Below are 23,000 nucleotides of genomic sequence, written 5' to 3'. Positions count from 1 at the left end.
TTCTGTGCTCTGGTGGCTCTGCCTTTCTCTACCACTTTCCCTGAGTTTTGTCAGTAATTCAGTGTAAATTACCGCTCATGGAAACGGCGAGAATCAACTGAAAGCCACTTCTCATTAAATTTTAGGCTACTGACTTCACATAGGAATGCAAGCAAAACCTCCATTTGTTTCTTAAACCTTTATAAAGCCATTAAAGTAGGAGTGACCACTGACCTAGAAATACGGCAGCTGCATCTCTGGCAATCGCTAAAATAGCCTCTTGGTGACCTAGTTTCTCCTAGCAGTGAGCATCATGCTGCACAAGCGTGAATCCTTCCTAGTAAACTAATCAACAAATGCTTCTTGCCGCTGAGGTTTTGGAGAGGTTGCAAATGAAGTGGTAAAATGGGAGGAACCATAAGGCTTAGAACTGCTTGGAAAAATCTGGCTTTAGATAAGCCTCAAAGGCAAGAATCATTCAATCGTGAGGGAAATTTTTCAAAGTCTCTGAACAGCTGCTTCAGATTTGAATGACCAAGTCCCTGCTTTCAGACACAGCCCAAATTACACAGGACCCGCTAAAATTGTGAACTCCCGAGTTGCTGGATGTTTTGGGAAATGTGACCTTGTATCTGTTGTTTAATCGCAGAGCTGCTGTGCAGTTTGCTCTTCCAACCACACGAATATTACAAGGGAGTGTGTACTGTAGGCTTTCAAGATGCAAAATCCAAATAAAAAACTACCCTGATTTTCAGACCTTGGGGCAATTTCTCAGTGTTTCCTCCCTCTTAGGCTGCAGTTTGCAGAAGTGATGGAGTGTGGAGTAGAGCAGAAGTTGATAGCCTGCCTGCTGTGCAAGCCCTGTCTGTCTGTACGCGAATGTCTCTGATTTCCATTCTGCATCTTTGTTAGCCTTGGTAATAGCCTTCCTTTTTTACACATAGCTATTAGCCTGACCTTATCTCTGTAGTTAACAATATGATACGTTAGACATGCACTTACGAAGCCCCTGAAGAAGCTGTCCAACCTAACCGGCACACACCAGGTTAGGGAGTATTAAATGTAAGCCCTTGGGAACTCTCTCCTATAAGCTTATTTTGTTTTAATTATCCTTCTTGCTTTCCCATTTTGGTTTATGTAGAGCAACAGTGACATCCATTGGCCTATTAAGCTAATCAAAAGTACTGTACACACAACATGTATTTACTCAAGGTGGAGGCCTCCGGTGCTACGGTTTCTCATTTAAAGAGCAACTGCTTGCTCTCCAAAACAACAGCCTCTCTCCTCCTATAGCAACCTGTTTGCATCCTTGTTTCAGATACTCACTGATTCTTCACTCCTGCTAGGATGCTTAAAACATACTTTTAAAGATGTAGCTTAAAGCTAGGATTCCCTTTTCACGAGAGATACCAAGGCATATAGAGGCAAAGCTGCAGTTACTCTGGAAGCAGAATTGTGGCAGCTCAGAGCTGGTCTGGTGACCTTTCTACACGTGCCTTATGCATGAGAGATTATAAAATGCTGAATTCTTTGACTAATTTTCAGCACTGCATAACCAACCCAGGTAGGCAAAAGTTAAAGTAGTTTTGCTTCAGCTTATTTGCTGGTGATAATATGTTAAATTTCGATTCCAAAAATAAAAATGTTTTATTTTAAAAGCTGCAGCCTTTCTTGGAGACAAGATGGTTTAGAAGGACCATAGAAGAGAGAACTGGGAGAGACTAGGACATGTGGTGGAAGAACTGACAGCCGGAGAGTTGTAAAAAAAAACCAGTGAATGAAAGACACAAAGTCTGAAATAGAGGATTCAGTGACAAGAACCAAACCAAACCAAATTATTAATCTCAGAGGGAGATCTGGAGGATTCTGATTTCTTTCCAAAAAAACTGAAAACAGTTCAATTTATTTTTAACCTTGTAAGTGAATCAGTAGATGTTTCCTGCAGACATTTCATTGAACAGAACCAGTGTCTGTAGTAAATTTTTGACCAGTTACAATCCCATTTCAAGGTCAAACAACCTGTCTCTGAAAGGGAGTCTATGTGAGAAGGAGGATTGAACTCATAAGCCTGTGGGCCCATTTTCGGTGCCCCATAGCATGGTGCAGCTATTGCGGTTTGTATCTGCATGAGGTGCAGCCTTTCCCTCGTGACTGGGACAACTGGAACTTTACCCAGCAAGGTCAGCACAGGGGTTTTCCCTTCCAGCATTACCAGAGACAGAGGGGAAAAGAAGTTAATGCTGATTCATGCCATCTGATTTGGAGCCTAGTTCATAGCTCTTAATTAGAAAGGAAATTGTGAGTAAGTGCTGCACATCCTTCTTTGGAGTAGTCTTAGCTGAGGGGAGCTGGAGGTGCTCAAGCATAAGGTGTTCCATCCATTTCAGCAGCTTTGGATCAGGCATCACGACCACAGCACCTGAGAAGAGGGATCTTCGCTTTATGTAGATGATCATTTCAAGCGGGAGAGCCCACAAAACATTTCCAGGTGATGCTCAGTGTTTTGGAGAATTTCAGACTGCACTTTGTGGATGTGTGCATAGTGAGCAGGAGGGAAACTCATGAAGAAGCTTTGCCTCCTATCCCTCCAAACTGCAACAGGCTGGAAATGCTTTTGTCCAGCTTATGTGATTTTAGCCCTTAGAGGATTTTTCCTTTACTTGCATGTCTCTTGCATTGCCACTTTGTACGGTCTCACAGCTTGCAAATCATTCTGCTGGATATATTAGATACTGCCATCTTACACAGATCAATCCAGGCACTCTGTTCCCTTTTGATACCCTATCTTCTCTCTGCCTGGCTTTGGGGACTTCTCTGCGGAGATTTGCTGATGCTTTCCTTGCTTTCCCACCTCCCTCTGAAGTGCTTTCATGCCTCTCTATGGATGCTTGTCTGTAGCTAATGCCAGTGCACTGTTGCTATGCTTTCAGGGACTGAAAGCAGAGCACATAATTTCTTTTTTCAGCTCTCTTACTCATTCTCTGGCTGATTTCTCTCTTTCTCACACACAGCTGCTTTGCAGGTCAGCTACATAGAGCATTTGGGTTTGCAGGGGCTGATCTTCCCAAGCCATTACCAAACGGTGGAATTTCCCTGGGTGTTGACTTTCTGATGCCTGTTGAGTTCCTTTTCTCATTCCTGCAGTATGCGGTTTCACAGGGAGTGGCTGTCTGTTGGTTCAAGTTTCTTTGACTATACTTTGTATACATTTTCTATGATCAGGGAGGAAGACGGAGCACAGGGTAAAATCCTGCTGTTTGCGGATAACAACGGATAACATTGTTGTGCTAACAGACATTTGCATAAGAGATATGAAAATGGCCCCATTCATACCCTTCTGTGACAGTGCTGGGTCTTATAACTGCTTTGAAATTTGAGGTGTGTTGTTGCTCGATTGCATAAGGCAACCGGCATTGCCACAGCTTTCCACAGGCTGCAAGTGCACTGGACTTACCTGTCCTGGGTCAGCCTGCCAGCAGTGGGAGGATAAGGACAGCATTCCTGCCACTGCTGCAAAGCTCCCAGCATCCTGGGGGAAACTGTAGACTGCTTATGGGTGTCTCGTCTACAGATTTCAAAAGATGGAAGGGAAAAAAACCGTATTTGCACTCCAGAGCAGGCTTAGCCCTGTTCTCACCCATAAAGTAGGGATGATTTAGTGAAAAAAAAAAATAAATCCAAATGCCTTTTGGTAATGAGTAAGCCCAAAGGTGGTCTTCTTTCTAGAGAAAATATTGACATTTCATTGAAAAACGGAATACCCCGAAAGTGTAATTGCATATATAGCACCATACATGGCAAAGACTGCACCAACCAGTTTTTATACCTGTGAGACCTGCATTTATTCAGTCTTTCCGGTGAAGACAAACAGGGTTATCATTCTCAAGTGTGCTTGTAGCCTGCAATGAAAGGAAGGCTTTCTTTCCCATTGCTAAGAGGAACCAGGGCTGATGCTCTCCTATCACATAGGGACCTTGTTCTGTCTGCTTGTCCCTAATTAATAACATCCTGTGCTGATTACTGGTGTCACACAGTAGCTTCCAGTACTGCCCACTCAGGTACTTCATTTTGCTTGTGCTGCTACACCAGACTGGCAAAATGCAGTAGATTTGAGGCAGCAAGGAAGCTTTAATTTAGAAAATTATCTCTTACATGGAATTCTGCTAGGACCTATTTTAAGACTTGCACGGGTGTCTAAGGTGGCATGATGTGGCCCATTTCTCTGCCCTGCCTGGGATACCCCCATGGTTATGGTAGGAATGAGTCCCTGCCACGGGCTTTCATGACTCTGCTATAGCGAAGGGGAACTAGACGTTTTCTCTTTTGCTGAGCTCCCAGTGTTTCCGTGCTCTCATTCACTGGAGCTGTTTGACGTTTTCAGCAAATAATGCTTTATTACTGTCTTGGTGAAAGGAGGAAGGCAAAATTAAAAAAAACAAAAGAGAGAGAACATCTTGTGAACCTGCTGTTCTCAGATCTCTCCGATAAGGACAGTTCCAAGTGCGTGAGAAGTTTCCTACTCCAAGATTTATTTACTTCTGAAAGAAAAGCCACCTTCATCTCATTATTTTATTTTCAATACAGGTTTTAATTTGGTGAGAAAATATCTTCCCCATAAAGAAGCTATTCTGCCTCATTAACTCCTATAAAAAGCATCCCCCCCAAGCTTGAAATGTTAAAAGAAGCATAAATTAAGGCTAAGTTTGTTGTTTGCTGCTTTAATCAACAAACAACCTTAAAAGGGACCCACAAAAGCTTCTGTAAACTAAATTTATTAGTGAGCAGGAAAACAGGCCTTCAGCTGCAGCCTCCTCCCCTTCCCAGCCCCCTGAATTTGGAGGGGGGTTGGTTTTTGGAGTGACTGGTTTTGTTTACAGTGTCTTACTCTCTTAGGCAGGTTGTTGTGGTCCCATGGATCTTTGTCAGACTTTTGTGATGCAGCTGAACTGAAGTGACTTGGGACAGAGTCTGTTAATTAGGTCTTCAAAGGCGTCTCCTTTTTTTCTCTGCTGTACAAATGTCCTTTTTTCCTCTTCTTTTCCCTAAATCTGCTTGTCAGTGGCTCAGAAGGAAAGAGGTTTTTCACAGCAAGAGAAAACTGCCATTCTATCTGCTTTCCTTTCACCTCTCCAGGATGCTAGAGGAAAAGTAGATGCACATCTGTTTTCTGCCCTTTTCCTTGCCTTGATATGTCTAAGAAGTCTTCCTCTGTTTCCTCTTTATGCTATCATCATTATCATCATTTATAACGTAGGGATACCTCCGCTCACAGAGTGGTGCTCACAGTGACTGCAGTACCAAGAACTGGAGAAAAGCTTAGGGACATCATCTAGAAAGTTTCAGTGCAGAGGGCAGGACAGTTGGATAAAAACATTAAGAATTAACTTTCCTGAGCCGGCACATGTGAATATGTAATTTCTTTCCAAATTCCCCGTGACATAACAGTGAGCTTGTCTACAAACCTCTTGCATTCAGATTAATTTCAATCTTAAACTAATTTTTCACTGGTTTCATTTTGGAGGAGCCACCATGAGAAAATTTAATAATGGGTTTTGTTCATTGCTGCAGTGTTTGGACTTCCTCACTTCTTAATTTTTTTCACAGCAATCTTAAGTTCAGTCTGAGATATGCAGTGTAAGAGAGAGCCAAGAAAAATCACTTTTGTTCACTGGAAAAAATGGCATTGACCTATTAGAGAGCGGTTTCTGATATTTATCTGAACACCTCCTCACCTTCCAGGAGTTAATCTGAATTGGAGGTGAGCCAAGATGGGGAGTTTCTCTAAACTTCCCCCAGCTTTATGGGCTTGGAATCAAGCAGTCCTGGCTCTGAGCAACTTGTGGTTCAGGTTTGCAAAATCGAAAGGCGACTGGGCACGTTTTGCAAAACCTGAGCTTCCCCTGGAGTTTTGCTCTCCTCTGATTGATAGCCCTGGCTCCAGCCCCTCCTTGCTCTCGCTCTTCATGGTCTGTGGGTAGGTCAGCGTTGCAAAGAACTCCTCAAAGGAAATCATCCTTCTTCAATGCAGCCCATGTCTTATTTCAAAAACTCATTTCCTCTGTCCATCCCACGCCTTCCCTTCCTCCACCAGCAAACGTGACACAGGTCTCGCATTTCGCACCAGCTGCCTGAGCAAATGCACAAACCGGTCCAAATTTACTGTAACCTGGCATCTGCATTGGCCAGCAAGCCAGTGACATAAATCACAAGCACAAGACAGTTTCCTTTTGAGGCATTTGATGTTGTCCTTTCATCCTTCGAAATAAGATCTTTTTTCCATTTCTGTGAACCAGCTGTAGCCCAGTTCTGTGTCCAGCAGTTCATGTTGTGAGAAACAAGAGGACGGGGAGGCAGAGGAGCACGGCATGATGGGGGGCACAGGGATCTGGGGTTCTGTGCTTTTCCAATGCCATGCCGCTCTTCCAATGCCATCACCGGGGCATGTGGGCATGCGGCGCTCCCACGCCTTCCAGGAGACATCGCAGCTTTATTTAAACAGAAAGAAGGAAGTTTTCTCAGTTATCCAGTGCCCTGGGAGCACGCTGTTCATTGAGCATGGCAGTACCTGGGATCCAGGCACCAGGGAGCACGGGACCAGGGAGGTAGAGAACAGGAGCACCAGCTCCCACTGGCTCCGGCACTGTTCAGCATTGCTGCAATGCAGGGCACAGGTGCATCAGGGTGAATACAGCCTCCCAAAAAATGCACTCGGCATTCATGTTCTCTGTGATACCTGGGCTATCTCACACTGCCAGTTAGCCTATATCTTTCTTTAATTTGCTGCTGGTCCTCTGACGAGTCCCTTAATATATATTTCCCTTTGGATTTTTTGCTGTTCATTTGGGCATTTGGAGGGGGTTTTGTGGCCACTAGAAAAAAGCAAAAGAGAAAAAAACTCCCAGATTAATAGTCTGAGTCCTTTGTTTCCCCACAGCACAGTTATTACTGTCATCTCTGGTGAAATACATGGGGAAGGGGAGGTATGCGGAGTTATTCATGGCATCAGATTGAAAAATGTGCTCGAGTGCTTTGCAGGTCTAGGGCAGTTGTACCCACTTACCACGTACATGCATTGATCCTGCTAATATGCAATGGCCTCAGCTCGAGGAAATATGCTGTGTTTATTCTTCCGTCTCCATTACCAAGTCCATCAGTGACATGAACTGAAGCAGGTAATAGCTTGAAAGCCTCCATGACCCTTAGAAATGCCCCTAGTCTGCATTTGACAAGGTGTGCAGCTGGTGTTGTGTGGTCTGCTGACCAGAATGCTAGATTTTATTTCGAAGTGGCCACTGACAGTGAACGAATTTATGGCATGCAAAGTGGGCTGCTGTAACCTGACCCTCAAATCATCACAACCATAGGTCAACGCTCCCCTTACCATCCAGAGCTCTAGTTGTGATGGCTCCTGCAACTGGCTCCCAACAATTATTTGCAAGAATGGTGCAAACATAGCCCTAGGGCGTCTTCATCTACTCCCAAAGGCAAACACAGTAAATGCATGTCAAGGTGGTGTGTACACAAGTTTTTCTTAGGCTATCTTCCTCTGCTCCAGATCCAGCTGACAGGCTCCAGGGCTGATGACAGCAGTGCATACACTAGCTGTTCACTGTCATGTGGGAGCTAAAATGAAATTGCCTGCCTGCTTTTGATCTGACTCCCACCATTGCCAGGTGGGAAAGGGTAGTGAGAAGGGCAAGGTCTTCACTGCACCCGTTGAACACGTACTCATATCCATCTCTGCCATATTTCACTCAGCTTCTAATGCAAATTGCTACAGCTGGGAGAAACACGTCAGAAAGCCATCTAGGCGCTGCAGAGTCCAGCTCTACTTTCTTCAGTTTTTCTTTTAAGTCAAAGGACATATGTTTTCAAAGGCAGAGAAATCATGCTTTGTTATATATATTCTTTCATTTGTTTGTATGGAAGGGCTTTTCTTTCTAGAACAAGCACTGAAGGGCTCAGCATTTAGCCTGGTCCCTGCCAGAAAAAGTTATGCGGGTAGTTCAGTGGGAGCTGAGCTGTGCTGGAGAGGTGGCCCTGCTCTGCACGCTGGCCTGCACGCCGACTGCCTTGTGACGCAGCAGCTGCTTAAGCACATACAGGACAGCATGCCACCCAGGGCTGCTCCAACCGAACCGTGAAAAATCACTCTTCTGTTGAAGCAGGATAAGGAGAGAATTGCACAAAGGCCAAAGTGCAATTTTCCAAGCTGGCACTTCACGGAAGGACCAGGTATCACCCGCCAAGATGTGAACATGGCTTTAGATGTGAGCAGAATGGGTTTAGCTGTCTAAGGCCAGTGAGGCATCCTAGCTAGGGCACTGCCACCACCACTCAGCAGGGCACTGGTTCAGTGATGGTACAGGGGGTCAGCACACTCCCCTACAGCCTGGTTATATCCTGCAAGAGAATGGTCTGTGCGTTTTAGAAAGATATTGCCGTCTAACACAAAATAGAAGTAGCACTGCTGATGTAGGAAAGACACAAGGTGAGCTGTGGACACTGAGAACCTCCTAGATGTGGCTGTCCGTCAGCCAGAGCTACCTGCAGCACCTCAGCTCCCCAGCATGGATGTTTGCCTGACCCATGCCTGTTTAGTCTAGAAGGAAAGCTGCGGTCATCTCTCCAGGGTGGTACGGCTGGAAGTTGTGTTGAAGGTTTCCTTTTGTCAGCACTATGTGCTTGTTATGATCCCTCATAGTTAATTCCCACTTGGACTAGCTGCCTGTCGTCTGCCTCAGGGTGAGTACCTGTGCTATCATAAGTACATAATGCTTAAATAAATACTCCAAGGCTATGGGGAGCCTCAGGTTTATGCTACGGGTGGGTGGTAATTTTTTTGTTGTTGTTTTTATCACAGAAGGACAAATGTTCATGAGCTTTTATGATTACATCCCAAAAAGGACTTTGTTTCATTGCCTGGTAACTTCTGAGAAACTGTTTACCACGCAGTATCTCTCAGAGTTGCTGGCCAAGATGCAAAGTACACTTGAAGTGTTTAAAATCTCAATAAAACCATCTGGAATCATTTCATGAAGCAAATTATTGTCCGTCTGGCTCCTGATGGAATGATCCTGAACAGGTGGCATACAGTGCATGTGCTGGTGTGGGAAAATACAGCGTTCCACGTAGCTTTCCAGTCAGAGAGAGAAATCACGCCCAGGAGAGGTGATAAGCAGAAGTCACGCCTTTAACTGAATGACGTTTGCACGCAGGAGCTCTGCTGGCAGCAGATAGCCGTGTGGGCTTGTGAATAAAGCGATCGGCTTTTTAGCTGGGCGATGAGTGTGTTTGGTTCAGATCAGAAAGGGACCCTTGCCTGGAAAGGGAACCGGAGGGCAGGCGGCACCTGAGTAATCTTTCCTCATCATTATTACCAGGCTGTTTAATCCTGTTTCCAAAACCTGACTTTTCATGTCGTAAGATAGCAATTAGAGCTGTTTAAATTATTAACCCATTTTGATGGCACATCCCCTTCGGCACGAGCACGGGAGGAGTATGTTGTTGTCCCCCAGTGGAAATCTGACTGTGATGGCCATGCTAACTGTGTAGCGTGCTCAAAGTCATCAGAAAGCGGGGCTATATCCAGGTGTGTGATAGCACGCCGGATTTTACAGAGACAAATATTTTTCATTAGGAAGCACAAGTCAAAAAAATACAGGAAATGGTACTTACTCTGCTGTGAGAGTTGCTGCTTCATGATGGCTTTCATAATTAAGACTCACAGCTAATGCTTACTGCCTTTATAACGTCACCTCAAGTGTTTCTTCTGCATCTCACATGCTGGTTTATCACAGGCTCTATGATTTATGCATCTTCTTAAACATTAAGCATTTTAGGCTGGTGATTATGAGTTAGCAGACAGGGAAAGAGATGTCAGCATGAAAAGTAGCACTGGCTGAACATAATTTAACCCGATAGAGATGCACCTGTGCAAAAGGCCATTAAGCCACTTTTATTATTTTTGGGGAGTAGAATATTTGAGTTCAAATAAGAGCGACAGGAACCATTTTAGGCTAAGACAGAATAAGTTACTTATGAACTGAAATAAAACTATCCATGTAAACTTTTATGATAGCTTAACAGTGGTGAGTAAACGGCTTCAGGGAAGCCTCTTTCTTGTGAAGAGCACATTGGGGAGTGGGATCCTTTCCCACTTGAATTAAGGGCACATCCCTTTTCCTCCCTCTATAAAATATTAATTTCTTCCTCCATAAAACAGGGATACTTTTGGATGGCCTTCAGACATTCCTGGGTAAAAGATCCATTATGGGCCAGATACTCGTGTTGTGAAGGGCAGCTTTTCCAGCATCTCCTTTGCTCACCTCTTTGCGGTCAAAAAGTATTTTCTTCCCTTCAGTGAATATGCATCATGTTCCCCCGCGGACTTGCCATCTTCCTTCTGCACGGCCCTCTGGTGCTCCCAGCAGCTTGCAGAGGAGTTTGAGTTAAGTGGTATTAAAGTCCGTAGTGTCAGGAGCGGGTCTTTATTCGCGTCCGTGTGCAAATCCAAAGAACGAGGGTGAACGTGGAGCCACCTCTCGAGAGGAAACAGCTACTGGATAAAAACCCAGGAGTCCTAAAGGAGGATACAGGGCAGAAAGGGAGAGAGGAAGGTGTTAGGCATCAAAAGGACAGGAAGGTGGATGGCAAGTGGCAGGGAGGGAAAGCAGAAACCGATTTCATTTCACCTGCAAAATCTGTCAGCACTGGGAATGGGAAAGTGAAATCCTGCAGTCTTCAGCCAGGAAGACTTCCAAGACATGAAGTCTGGCCACTTTAATTCCTAGACGTAAACCAGCTCGGCTCAGTAGTGGCACTGTGCTTCTTTTACACCAGCCAAGAACAGGGCATTAGAAGTACAGATTTCTCCTTTAAAACTTAAACTCCTTCCCCTGTGTGTAACACAAATCATGTCACGGCTTGAAAGGTTTTTTTCAGTTATTCACAGCAAATACGAGACATGAGAAGGGTTTATTTATCATGTCTCTGCCTGTCATCTTCCTTCGTGAGATATAACAGTTTAGCTTCATGTAGCTTTTAAATTAATTTAATACAGCTCATTTGCTGATTAAATGTCCTCTATGAAACAAACCTAGTAGGTGACAGCAGATGCTGTTAAAGCCACCCCTTGCGTTAACATGGCTTGCAGTGGCTGGTGAGACTCGCTCACCAGAGAGCGAGAACTGCGATAGCGCGTGATCAGCGTGCCATCAGAAGCACCCGCAACGCAGCCCAGCGGCCTCCGATTTACAGGATGGTGGGACTGGACGTTTACCAGGACAGGTCGCGGAAAGGATGGCAGCGCTTTGGAGAGAGCCCAGTTCTCCGAGGTCTGCGCACCACGACCGGACGGGGGCTCAGGCCGAGTTCATGCTGGTGGCACAGGCCCAGAAGAGCCGTGCGGGGAGGGAGAGCTCGGTACCCAGCCAATTTTTGCAGCGTGCGACTGCCGATTTTCAGCCCAGCCAGCCATCGCGGCCATAAAAAGCGCAAGGCAGCATGAGTCGGTCCCCCTTCACCGAGGGCCGATGCACGTTTCGGCCGCATCTGGCTCAGGCCGTGGTGACCGGTGGCCGGGCCGTGCGGCTGCGGTAGGGTGCAGCGGCAAGACGCGGTGGGCAGAGCCGCGGGCTGCCCCTCGGCCTCGGATCCTCGCCCCAGCACCCCGCGCTGGGTGCTAAGGGGAGGCGGCGAGCCCCGGGGGGATCCCCGCCCCAACAGCTTGCAGGAGCCTTCAGCCTGCAGCCTTCCTGCGGCCTCCCCCCCGCCTCGCAAGGCCGCTTGTCCCCCGAGGCAACCCCGGGCCGGGCCGGGCCGGCGGGGCGGTGCTGGGGGCGGGCTGCCCGCCGCGGCACCTGCCGGGGGCGGCCGGAGGAGCCGCCGCCGGGCTCCGGCGCCCTCGCCCGGCGCGGCTGTGAGCGCGGCGCCGCCGCCGGCGGGAGCTGCCGGCGCCCCGGGGCACGGTGTGAGTGCGGCCGCTGCCCGGGACCGGGGAGCAGCGGGCTGGCGGCGGGGGATGCACGGCGGACGGGGTGCGTGGGGACCGGGCTACGGGGCGGTGCACGGCGGACGGGGATGCGCGGGGACCGGGCTGCAGCGGGGGTGGCGCGGCGGGGGGGGGATCGCGGCACGGCGGCCGGGGTGCTGCCGGCGGCGTGGGGGACGGAGACCGGGGTGCCCGGGGTGCGGGGGGGACGATCTCCCGCTGCAAGGATAGGGGAGCCGGGGGCGGGCAGGGCAGGGCGGGCTAACAAAGGGCGGCGGCCCCGGAGCCCGGCTGGCACCGGCGGAGCCGCCCCGGGGAGGGCGGTTGGGGGCGGCCGCCCCCTCCCGTTCCAGGTGCTGTCTTCTCCTTTGGGGTTTTTTGGAGCCTCTGGATGCAGGGAGGGAAGGGGTGTAGGATCAGACCCCGGCGTGCCGCGCTTCCCTCTGCCCACACGTGAAAGCTCGTTATTCGGAGGGATTCTGCAGGTGTGATTTAAACCCCGTCTTTTTGCTCTGATTGCACGCACGCCTCTAGGACCACGTCGTTCAACTGTCCGTGGTGCAGCTGGGCGAGGGCAGCGGTGTTTGAAGGGTCCCTTTACAGTACTTTCTCTAGAGGAAATTGCTGGGCACCTGAACAGCAGGAGGTTTCTTGTTTGCGTGCGCCTCGTGGCTGCTGCATGTTTTAGTAAGTAGTGTAGTGTTCTTGGAGGTAGTTCTGCTGGCAGGCACCTTGCAATGAGATACTGGGACAGAAGCTGAGAGGTTTTATCACCTGGTTGGAATGACCCACAGACTCCTTAAAATGGCTAAGAACAGAATTATTTTCAAATGTAACATTATCAGCCAGCATCTTTCTTTGTAAATTTGGGAGGACCGTGACCCACGGACCTCATTTACCCATTTGCCTTCTCTCCAACTTTCTCCTCAGTTTCTTCTGCCCAGAAAGTCCAGAGGTCTGTTTTTCTCATTCCCTGCTCTAATGCCTTTTAAAGACTGACCTCTGCATGTTCTTCTGCCTATACCCAGCCTTAAATTTCCTATCCGTTCAGTGCTCCCTGCCCATTAGGTGACACCAGCAGCACACATTGAAGCATGTGCATTTTTCATCCCAAGCCTCAGTCATGTTTTGCCGTCTTTTGCCCAGCAAGCCAGAGGGGGGGGAGTGAATCTCAGCAGCCCAGTGTATTTTCTCAGCAGCGGAGGCCTGACTCAGGTCCTGGTGGGTGCTTGTCGAGATTTTCCTTGACTCCAGCAGGAACAATGTTAGGGAAAAATCCATGCCCTAAAACTCCTTTGACTAAGAGAGGTGAAGTCCAGGCCAGCCTACAATTCGGAGAGAGAGGGGTGCTCCTGCAGGCCCATAATATGGGGATTTAGAGGATTGAAAGCTTGTTGGCCCATACTGAATGGTGCTTGGCACCTGTGGTTCTTAAATCGAAGAGGGAAGTTCAGTTTGACTGAAATAAGTAATACTGTAATTTTTATGGGAAAGTTCAGGCTGACATTTAATAATCACAGAGGCTTTTCTTCCAGAGATCAGCAGGCCAGAAGTTTAGCTATAAAACATTGCTAAGAAGCCAACAACTACGTACACAGTTAGCTCCAGCCTCCTTGGCATTGCTCTGCAGAGAGGGCTGCTACCGTGGCAGGTGGGAGTCTTGCCCCTGGGAGACAGGCAAGCTGTGATTCTGCAGCAGCCAAGAGCCTCGTCAAATGTCCCTGTGTTCAGTAGATGGCAAACAAGCAGACCCCGGATTTTTTGTGAGAAGAAAAGCAGTGTGATGTATAGCCCTTCTCTCTCTGCATAGTGGTCTAGCTCTTGGCAGCAATGAGAGAAAAGCTGTGCTCCTTGCAGTAGGATGCAGTCGGTGTCGGTGAGTGGATGGACTCCAGAAGGGTGCTGCGGGAACAGCAGTGATGGGGAAAACATCCTTTCTGCATTTGTTTAGTTACTTTAATGGTAAGCCCTCTGGGTGAGGAATTGTCCTTCACTGTGGTGTTTGCAGAGCATCTGGCACAGTGGAGCCCCGTCCATTCCTGGGCTTCCTCACCTCAGTGGCGGTATAAGTAAATAAATAAGCAGGATATGACATCAAACTGAGTATTTTATAATGCCACTCTTCCCTAGCCCTGTGTGATTCCCACCAGAATTGCTAGCTTGGCTAACATTTGTTTAGACAAAGAGTTATCATGACCGGCACTGGGTGTTTGGTAACCATGGCTCAGTGTCTGGCCTTTGGACATCCAGGTGAAGACTGCAGTACCTCTGCTGCTGGAATGATGTTATGGGTGTAGGAGAAGGGGTGAAGGCTGAACCCTTGTTTGGAGGGCCTTGATGCAACAACGCCCTCTCAATTTTAAACCTGGGTAGGCTGACTTGACCCTTTCAGCAGAACTGATGTGATGAGTTCTTGGTGCTTACAGTGGCAAGGTGGCTGACTTTAATGGATGTGGGAATAGAGAATGGCTTATGGTCAGCAGGATCAGGCCCACAGTAGCCACACTACTCACAGCGTATCAGATGCTCGGGTTGCTGGAAAGGAAAACCTGTTATCGACGTGGAAATGGAATGAAGCCTATTTTTGCTAGCTGCAGACCTAGCCCCAAATCTGTGACAGGTCAAACATTTGAAATTAAGTACTAATTGCCCTTTACAAATGCTTATTCATGAAATGTCCCCAAGTGGAAGCTTATTTGTGCTCTGGATTCCTGTAAGAGTGCAGTTGGGAGTCTTGAGTCTTGCCACACAAAGACTACCTTTATATCACCGGGCATACAAGCAAGCTGCACAGTGGGGATAAAGCGTATTGCCCTGAATGAACAATACGTAGAGCTCGGCTAAACTCCTGTAAACCAGGGCAGAGACAATGACAGTGTTACCCTAATTCTTGTACGTGTTTTAGACAAACCCTGACTCCACTCCAAAAGTAGGATTTCACAGCCTCCCGCTGTCTCAGCCATCCTGTCTGACAGCCTCCGGGATGGCACCGTCCCTCATTTTGACAGTGGCAATCAAGCAGAGAGTAGGTCACCCTTCTCCTGTCACTGCGGCTGCCTCTCTCTTGTGGATGCAACAGGGATGTTCCCCAAGGGTCATCTGTCCTGTAGAGGAGACCGAGAAGGATGCAAACTGTCGATTTGCATGCTTGTCTTCGCAAGCATTTCCCTTTTCTTGGCAAGTGCTGTGTTGAAAATAGGTGATTCACTCCAAAGAACCCAGAGTTGCAGGAGGATATAAATATCTAAAACTTTGTGATACCCAAGCGGAAAGAAGAGACACATAAGAAAAGACTGTGTATGTTTGAAAGTGATGATTTAGGGGGGTTGTTACCAAGTTTAACTTGAGTGAAAAGGTTGGCTAACGGTGATGTGATGCACGCTTGCCTGTATTCAGATGCAAGCCATTTCTCTAATCCTTTACATTCTAGTTGCACCAGTGCTTGAATTAGTGGCACTGTTCTCTGGGTTTAAAGAAACATGAAGAATTTCAGTCATCAGTTGTTCTTGATGGAAGAGGGTTGGGTGTTTTTTTTGATGTAGCAGTAACTGCTGTATCAGCTCAGTTCTAGTGGTAGGGAGAAGGATCAGAAGGGTAAATTTGTGCCTTTGAAAGAGGAATCTGATGAAAATGAAACCAGCCTACTTCACCCTGATTAGATTTCATCATGTTGTGACTTCAGAATGCCTTCTGCATCCTGGCAACAGGGCAAAGATTTGAGAAACATCCAAAAGTTAAAAGGACGCAGTTCCTATGGATTATCAGTGTATCTGTTTTTTAAAAAAATCTCATCTTTACTATTCTTTCAGCAACCTAAAACGGCGTTGAAGAAAAGTATTCAGGCAGACAATAAAAATAGCCAGGCCAAGTGCTCTCCAGCAGTGACCTGATCCCGTCTCGTGTGTTACGGAGGGCACAGATTCCTTTGCAGTTACAAACAGGCTCCAGGCTGGAGACAGACTCCATTTCAGACTAATTTAAGTAAAGTACGTGATGATAACTGATGGCCAGTGCACAGTACAGTTATAGTGGGGACAGGGCCCCAGGGCCCCCCGTGCAAGATGGCCGCATCCTAATCGTGCTATGGCAGCTTAAGTTTCCCTAGATAGATGGGAGCAAATATGTGCTGTAAGGCATAGCTCTAAAAACTAAGCTACCGCCGTGATGGAAAGATCAAGCCTGGAGTATATTTGTCTTAATATTGTGTTTTCCCATCTAGGCAGGGAGAAGGAAACCGTATTGTTATGCAGCTCACGAGTTCTTTTTAAGCGGATTTCCCAATAATTTGTCTGTTAAGGGTATGTATTGGTCCTGGCTGTTCCAGGCAGATTATTAGATCCCAGGTGCAGAGGATGAGGAACAGGGCAGCAAGCATTAAAGAGAAACAAGAAAATGCAGCGGTAAAAGAAGGCCAAGCAACAGCATATAAACAAAAACAAAATTTTGCCTGTGTCTCAAGCGAGGGGCAAATATAAATCCACATACCTTCACTGAGCTACATCAATTGAAAGACCTGGCACCATCATTGTGTTTCACCCAACGTGAACTTGTTTTTGTGATGAGATGCAGAGGAAAGCTGGGTCTGTTTCTGGGCTCTGGCACAGGCACCTTCAGCAGGGTCATCTGGCAGAAGTTAAGCTGGGCTGGTTCCCTTCCTTGGTTTGCTGTGCAGCTGCACGAATGGTGCTGTTAGCACACTCGACGAGACGGTGTATACTACCACCAAGGGGCAGGAATGATCCGCAGGGAGAAGGAGAAGCTGCAATATTTGAAGTGGCTCTTGCAGCCAAGGAGTTTGCCTTGTGAAATCATTGTTTTATTTGTTTGTCTTCCTGTGCAGACATCTTTTGCCTGGAAGCTCTCTTACACCATGCTGATTTGAGTGCTTAATGCACTTCAGTGCAGACCTCAGGATGGTGCTGCTCTGTGTCAGGGAAGAGAGCAGTTAAGCCAGCAAAGCCTGTCCGGACCAGAGAGAGGTGTGTGTTGAGAGGTACACTGAAAGGAAAAGATTTTATGGGGCCCGGTGGGTTTCTTGTGAAGGATGCCAAACCTTCAGACTGGAAACTGTGGGCTATCACTGTGCGAAGCAAAAAAGGAGCTTAGTTTCTAAGTGGCTAATGAGTTTACTACCTTGTTTCTGTCGAGGGTTTTGCAGAGGTGATGCTGATTAATGTCATGTCCTTTCCCCAAGGCTATCCCCTTCCTCTTCCATCTCACCAGGCTCAGTCTGACACCATTTATTAGGCTACTTGTCCCTGATTCGTGAGAAATAAATATTGACACTGATGGCTTCTTAATAGGATTTGGGTTTGCTGTTCACTCTGTGAAAGAGTTTGGCACTTCTGACTCAAATGATAATTTGTGTTTGGGACTGGCTCCACCGAGACTTAATTTTGGAGGTTTTTTTTTTTAATGAGGATGGTCACAGCATGTCCTGTGTACGAGGAGAGACTGAGGCTGAGGATACGTATTGCTCCCCTTTTTCCTATTGACATGCAGAGCAGAGATTTCCAGACTGTGACTACAGATCTCCGCATGTCCCTAGCAAAGATGCAGCTTCTTTTAAGAGGGTGCTGGTGTTCACAGTGGGGAATAATAATTTTTCACGTGAGCTGTCTTTCATTAACTTGTAAATGGCTGCCTTCTGCTTAGCTGTGAAAGACCTCAAGTCAGACTGCCAGTTGGCACTGCAGTGCGTGGTCATCTCCTCCATAGTGTCTTAATCTGCTTGGAGCTGCTCTAAGGAAAAGCAGTTCATACTGTTTCAAACAGAGTGGTTTGGGGTGGATTTTTAAGATGTGTCTTAAGTGACTTCTGAGGAAAGCCCCATTAAAGGCTGATAGGCATTTAGGCTAAGTGGGGTGTTCTGGGTTTCCCAAGAGCTGTGAAAGGTTCTTTATCTACAGAGTAGCACCTTCATGTTCCTGGGAACCCAGCAGGATTTCCCTGGAAATCAAAGCCATATGGTGATCTGTAGCGTAATGTCTCTTAACTGCTCCTGGAGGTGCTTTGCCCCATTGGTACTCAAGGGCAGCATCACCAGGGAAGACCCTGACGTCATCCAGGTGAGTGCGTGAGCATCCCCCGGCCTCTGCGGGTGCTAATCCAGCCCTGCAGCGCACGCAGTAGAACATCCGAACTCCCAACTTCAGATCTTGCTTTGAGCCCGAGGAATGATTTGGGTATGGACTCAGGATCGTCGGACCAAAACACAGTAGACAAGGTGATGGGGAAGAGTTTTCCTGTTGGCAGCGCACACAGAAGAGCTCCCACACATAGGGCTGTGTACAGGAAAGATGCTTGTAGTATCCTTTCAGCAGGAGGATGGCAGAGGTCTATTTATGCTCCTAAATGGCCTGAAATTTCTACATTCCCCAGTCCTGTGGTTGAAAGAAAAATGTTCACGACTCTTTACTCTTAGCAGTTGTTCACATATCAGTGATGATGTTACTAATCCTGTTTCTTATGCAGGCTGCATAAGACTTCATCATGTAGAGAGAGATAAGTTAACTATTTACTTAGCTGTGCTGTGCAAAGACAGGCGGCATCCCACCAGGGGCTGAGACCTTGCTGCTGGCAACTGCGAAGGTTTTTGTGGCTCCGGTGTTCGTTTCTCATCCATCTCCGCTTGGTGCTAATCATGAGACTCGAGCCCACTTGTCTTTTCCACCCTTACAATGCTTGCCCAGCCTGCTGAAACTGGAATAATTGCTTTATTGTCGCTTACAGTCCTCCCTATTCTTCACCTCCCTCCCGCTTCTTTTTTAAAACCAGCTGCTTTGTGCACGTCCCCCAAGCCTACCCCTCACCGCTGGCGGCAGGAATGTGCGGTGGGGCCGCCTTGCCCGCACCGCCGGCACCGGGCTCGGGGTGGCCGGCCCCCCACCGCCCCACGCTCCAGCTGGCTTCGCAGGGCAGGGGTAGGTGGCGGGCCCTTGCCTTTGTTGGAGGAGCCGCAGGTGCTGGGGGCCTCCGTTGCTGCCGGGAGGGAGTGGAGTCGGGAAGGCCGGTTCCTCCTTTGAGGTGGTTTGTGTGAGCACAGTGGGGATGCACTGGGGCATAGCGCCAGGCGAGAGGGGCCAAGGGTTCCCCTCTCATCTGATGTGTCTTGTCATGGCTGCAGTCCTCATCCTTTTCCAAACTCTTGTCAGATAGCTCTCATCTCTGCCGGACTGGCAGATGCTAAAAATAATTTGAGTGACAAACAGATATTTATTTTTTAGCTTAGCAGCCAGCATTTCTGTATCTCGCCTTGGGCACCCTCATCAGAAGTCAAAGAATCACAAAATGCTCAGAGGGCAGAGCCTTAGCTTGCGCACACTGTTGTAACTCGAACGGCTTCACTTCCATGGGCTGTGCTGCCCGCATTGATTTATAGCTGTGTTTATAGCTGAAGTTATAAAAAAGCTGTGATAGCAGTGCTGCAGGGGGACAGTAGCCACAGCAAACTCACTGAACTCTTTAAAAATAAAAATGCAAGGAGGCGATCAGCCAGACTGCAACTCTGCTGTATTCAGCAGGCTTTTGTTTGCAGTGTGCTTATATCACACTCTGTGGACTCTGTACGTACCTGAAAAGCTCAAGTCTTTCTGCTGTTGCCAGGCTATTTTTGTGCCCTCCCTGGACCGGTATATTGGTTTTCCACTGGACTTGTCCAGTTAACATGATGCAGTGGAGGTATGATGAACTAACGGCAGCATTTCTTGCCTCAGGGATAGACGGACAACTAATAGGCATAGCTGCGTCCTGTAGTAACCATATTTTTCTCCTTGCTTTTCTATACTACAGTCCCTGAGAGCTACAGGTGTCTGAACTCTGTGCAAAATGATGCTGCAGGTGCTGCAGAGATTGTGTTTTGCAAAGCAGCTGGCCAAATCCTTATCTCCTTACTCAATCTATACTCATTTCTCACCTGAGCGAATCTTCTGCTGAAGTCCTGAGGAAGTAAATGGATGCTGTGTTGAGCAAGGGATTCAAGAATTTGTCCGGGAAGAGGTGGGTGAGTGGGATGGAGAAGCAGCTCATAAGATATAGGTCATATTCTGGGGATTAGGCATTGCTACACCCGTCAAGGTGATTTAGGCCTGTAAAATGCACTCCACCCCTCAAGTTACTGCAATTAGAATCTGGCATACCAGGAAACACTGCAAAATAATCAGGTTAGAGAGCAGAGAGACAGCTCAGCTGCAGACTTGAGTTGGTTCTTGATGCTGAACGTCCACCATGCCTGTGACAAATGTGAATATGAGGCTTTCTTCTGCCCCCTCTGAATAGATGCTCAGGTTGTTACTCGCTCAGTACCAACCACTGAGACCAGTTTTTCAAAAATTGCTGAGTTACTGTTCCAGCACTTCAGTAACATCCATATTTTCAAAGGAGAGCTGCTAGGGTAAAAGTTCAGGATGTGTTCCTTAAAGTGCAATGCGTATGCAAGCCAGGAAGAGAGATCCAGCTGTGCTGGCGGAAGAGATTAATGTCCTCGCTTGCTCATCAGTGCCAGAGATCTCATCCATCTGCCACTGGAACGGTTCGTGTAAGCACTCCCTTAATCTTTAGCTTTAAACCATTTAAATTGTTGGTCTGAACTGACCTAGTTTGTTTTGCCTTTAACATATTAGGCAGTGCTCACGCAAACCACTGCACCAGCAGATCAAGTCTGGCCCCAGCTGCTACATGCTGTTGGAAAAGGTTCCTGGTGAGGGCTAGTCTTGCCTTTCAGGTCTCGGGTCTGCACCCCGTGGCCAGGTCCCAGGTGGGACACATCTTGCCTGACATTCAGACCCCTCCTTAGGACGGCCCTTTTGTATCTGGAAAATATCACTGTTCTGAAGGGTGAGTGTAAAAACAGTAATCCTGGGAAAATATCTTCTGCTTATTGAATCTCTCTCTGTGAACATAACTATTTTTTCAGCATAGACGGCTTGTAGTCTTTTCCCATGGAATCATTTTAATTCTTTAATCCTAAGGTGGAAACCAGTCCTTATTTTATATGACTATGACTTTTGCTTCCTTCTTATGGCTGCCTTTCTTCGTAGGGGCTGCAATTATTTTTTGTCATTTACACTTGTCCTTTAGAGCTGGTTTGTGCTTTGTTTTGTGTTATGTAAGAAAAGTTAAATGTTGTAATTTATACAAAATTACTTTTGATCAGCATGGTTCAGTGTTGGGATACCCCAGAACGTGTAAGGATAACGTTACTATTTTACCTGTGTGTGGTAGTCATGGTCCTTAAAGGGACAGAGGTGTTAATGATCCTTCTGCTTGTGTGAGCTCTGCAGTACATCGTCTTCATTTCAGGCACCTCTGACTAACAGATCTGAGCACTTCTGCACCTCAGAGAGAGTTGATCACAGTCCTTTATGGCCAGGTCTGAAAGATTATTCCTAGTGGCCTCCTGGTCCTGAACAGCCCATGAAGGGGGGTGATGCTCTGATTCCCCAAGCAAATCCCACAGCATCCCCACAGGCCGGTGTGACTTGATGTCTTTGAAAAAAACTCAAAGGGATTTTCAGTAATGGTCAAGAGCAAGTCTATAGATAGCCCTGTTAGTCCTGGGGTAGAATAGAATGACAATGTCATTCCTCTGTATTTTTACTTTTGTTTTAACACAATAAGTAGCTAGACCTGTTTTCTAAGGGGGTTAAAACTCCCTGAGTACAAGGTGCAGGAAAGCATTTCACTTACAAGTAGAGTCGGGGTGCAGGGTGGATTGCACTCCGCTCTTTTGTGGTGCTACCATTTGACAGACCGAGACAGTCGTAACCTCTCAAGTCTTACCTCCTGAGAAGGTGAGATCTCCCCTGAGCAGGCAGGGTGCTGCTCAAGTCGGTGCTAATTTACACCAGCTGAACATGAGAGTCCTTTACTTCCATTGAACTACATCCCAAATTTCTACTTTACGGAATTAAGCCACAATCCCAGAAAGATTTGGGCCAGAGCTGCACAGAGCACACTTTACCCATGTGGGAACACCAGTAGGCTGAAAAGGCTCCTGAGCTTGATGGGTAGAGCAAAATCATGGCCAGCGACAAACCCACCTTGTGCACAGACAACCACAGCAGTAAAAGCCCAGCTATGCGCAGCGTTGGTGCTGCAGCGCTGGGCACTTGGAATTATTATAGGAATAATTATTTCTATAATAAAACAAATGACCTTTTCTTATATATCAAGTGTGTACAACCCAGGAATTGTGGACTCCAGTGCCTGAACAGGCAGGCTCTCTGGGTGGTACTGTGGCACAAACAATAAGCTATAATTGAGTATAACCGTAAAATTCTATTACCAAAAACCAGGAATTGACTAGGGATAAAAGCTAATTTCTCAGCCCTACAGGTTCTTCCTTCCAGCTAGGGTCCAGGTCTTTTTGGCAGGACCACGCAGGGAACCGTGCACTCCGACCGCTGGCTCAGCAGCACAAGAAAGGACTCTGGTCTTCAGGGCTGCGTGCCCAGCTGCCTGCCTGCACGCTGAATTCACACGCGCTGTCTGAGGGCGAACTACTCATGCAAAGCAGGGGAAGGCCCACATTTCAGAAAGCGTTGATTTAGGGTGTCTTTAAAAGGGTGGCAGTCTCTGGGGTCGAGGTCTGGGTGCAGTGGAATGCCTATTGTCAAACCTAAAGACCGAAGTGAAATGCTACATATTGTGGACCCAAATGCAGCTGGCACAAACCAAAAATGTGCATGTGAGTGCCTTTCTAAGTACCCAGTAATCCTCCAGGGCAAAACGAGGATTAGGTCTCTCTCACAGACAAAGAGGGAGTTCATTTTCTCAAAGATCCCTCGGCCAATACCAAATGAAGTGAGGAACCCAAATGAATGCGAATACTCCTTTCAGATCTCTGCTTGCAAACAGGTATGGCGCCGAAGCAGCTTGTTTGTGCGTTTGTGTGGGTCTGTGCAAACACAGCATGGCCGGATTGTGGGATTGAGGTCAGGTCAAATAAAACCCATCCATTTTCAGAGAAAATGGAAAGCCAGAAAAACATTGGACAAGTAGGACTAGGCGGTATTGCACAGTCAAAATG

The 23,000-nt window shown here is 47.4% G+C and overlaps 1 protein-coding gene across 7 annotated transcripts in view; it reads left to right on the top strand.

Moving 5' to 3' along the window:
* Window positions 1-23,000, top strand: part of SHROOM3 (shroom family member 3) — a 155,214-nt gene that overhangs the window by 91,442 nt on the left and 40,772 nt on the right. Inside the window, exons 1-2 of one of the 7 annotated variants that reach the window (XM_030012017.1) lie at window positions 11,919-11,948; window positions 16,812-16,950. The exons of 3 other annotated variants lie outside the window; for them this stretch is intronic. The gene's annotated coding sequence lies outside the window, so the exon portion shown is untranslated. Of the gene's footprint in view, window positions 1-11,858; window positions 12,018-16,811; window positions 16,951-20,614; window positions 20,807-23,000 lie in introns of those variants that run through there. 3 more of the 7 variants (XM_030011996.1, XM_030012004.2, XM_030011985.1) reach the window with 3 other exon arrangements.

The sequence above is a fragment of the Aquila chrysaetos genome, chromosome 1, assembly GCF_900496995.4.
Source record: "Aquila chrysaetos chrysaetos chromosome 1, bAquChr1.4, whole genome shotgun sequence".
In the NCBI taxonomy this organism is placed as follows: Eukaryota; Metazoa; Chordata; class Aves; order Accipitriformes; family Accipitridae; genus Aquila; species Aquila chrysaetos.
This window is presented reverse-complemented; position numbering and strand designations above follow the sequence as displayed.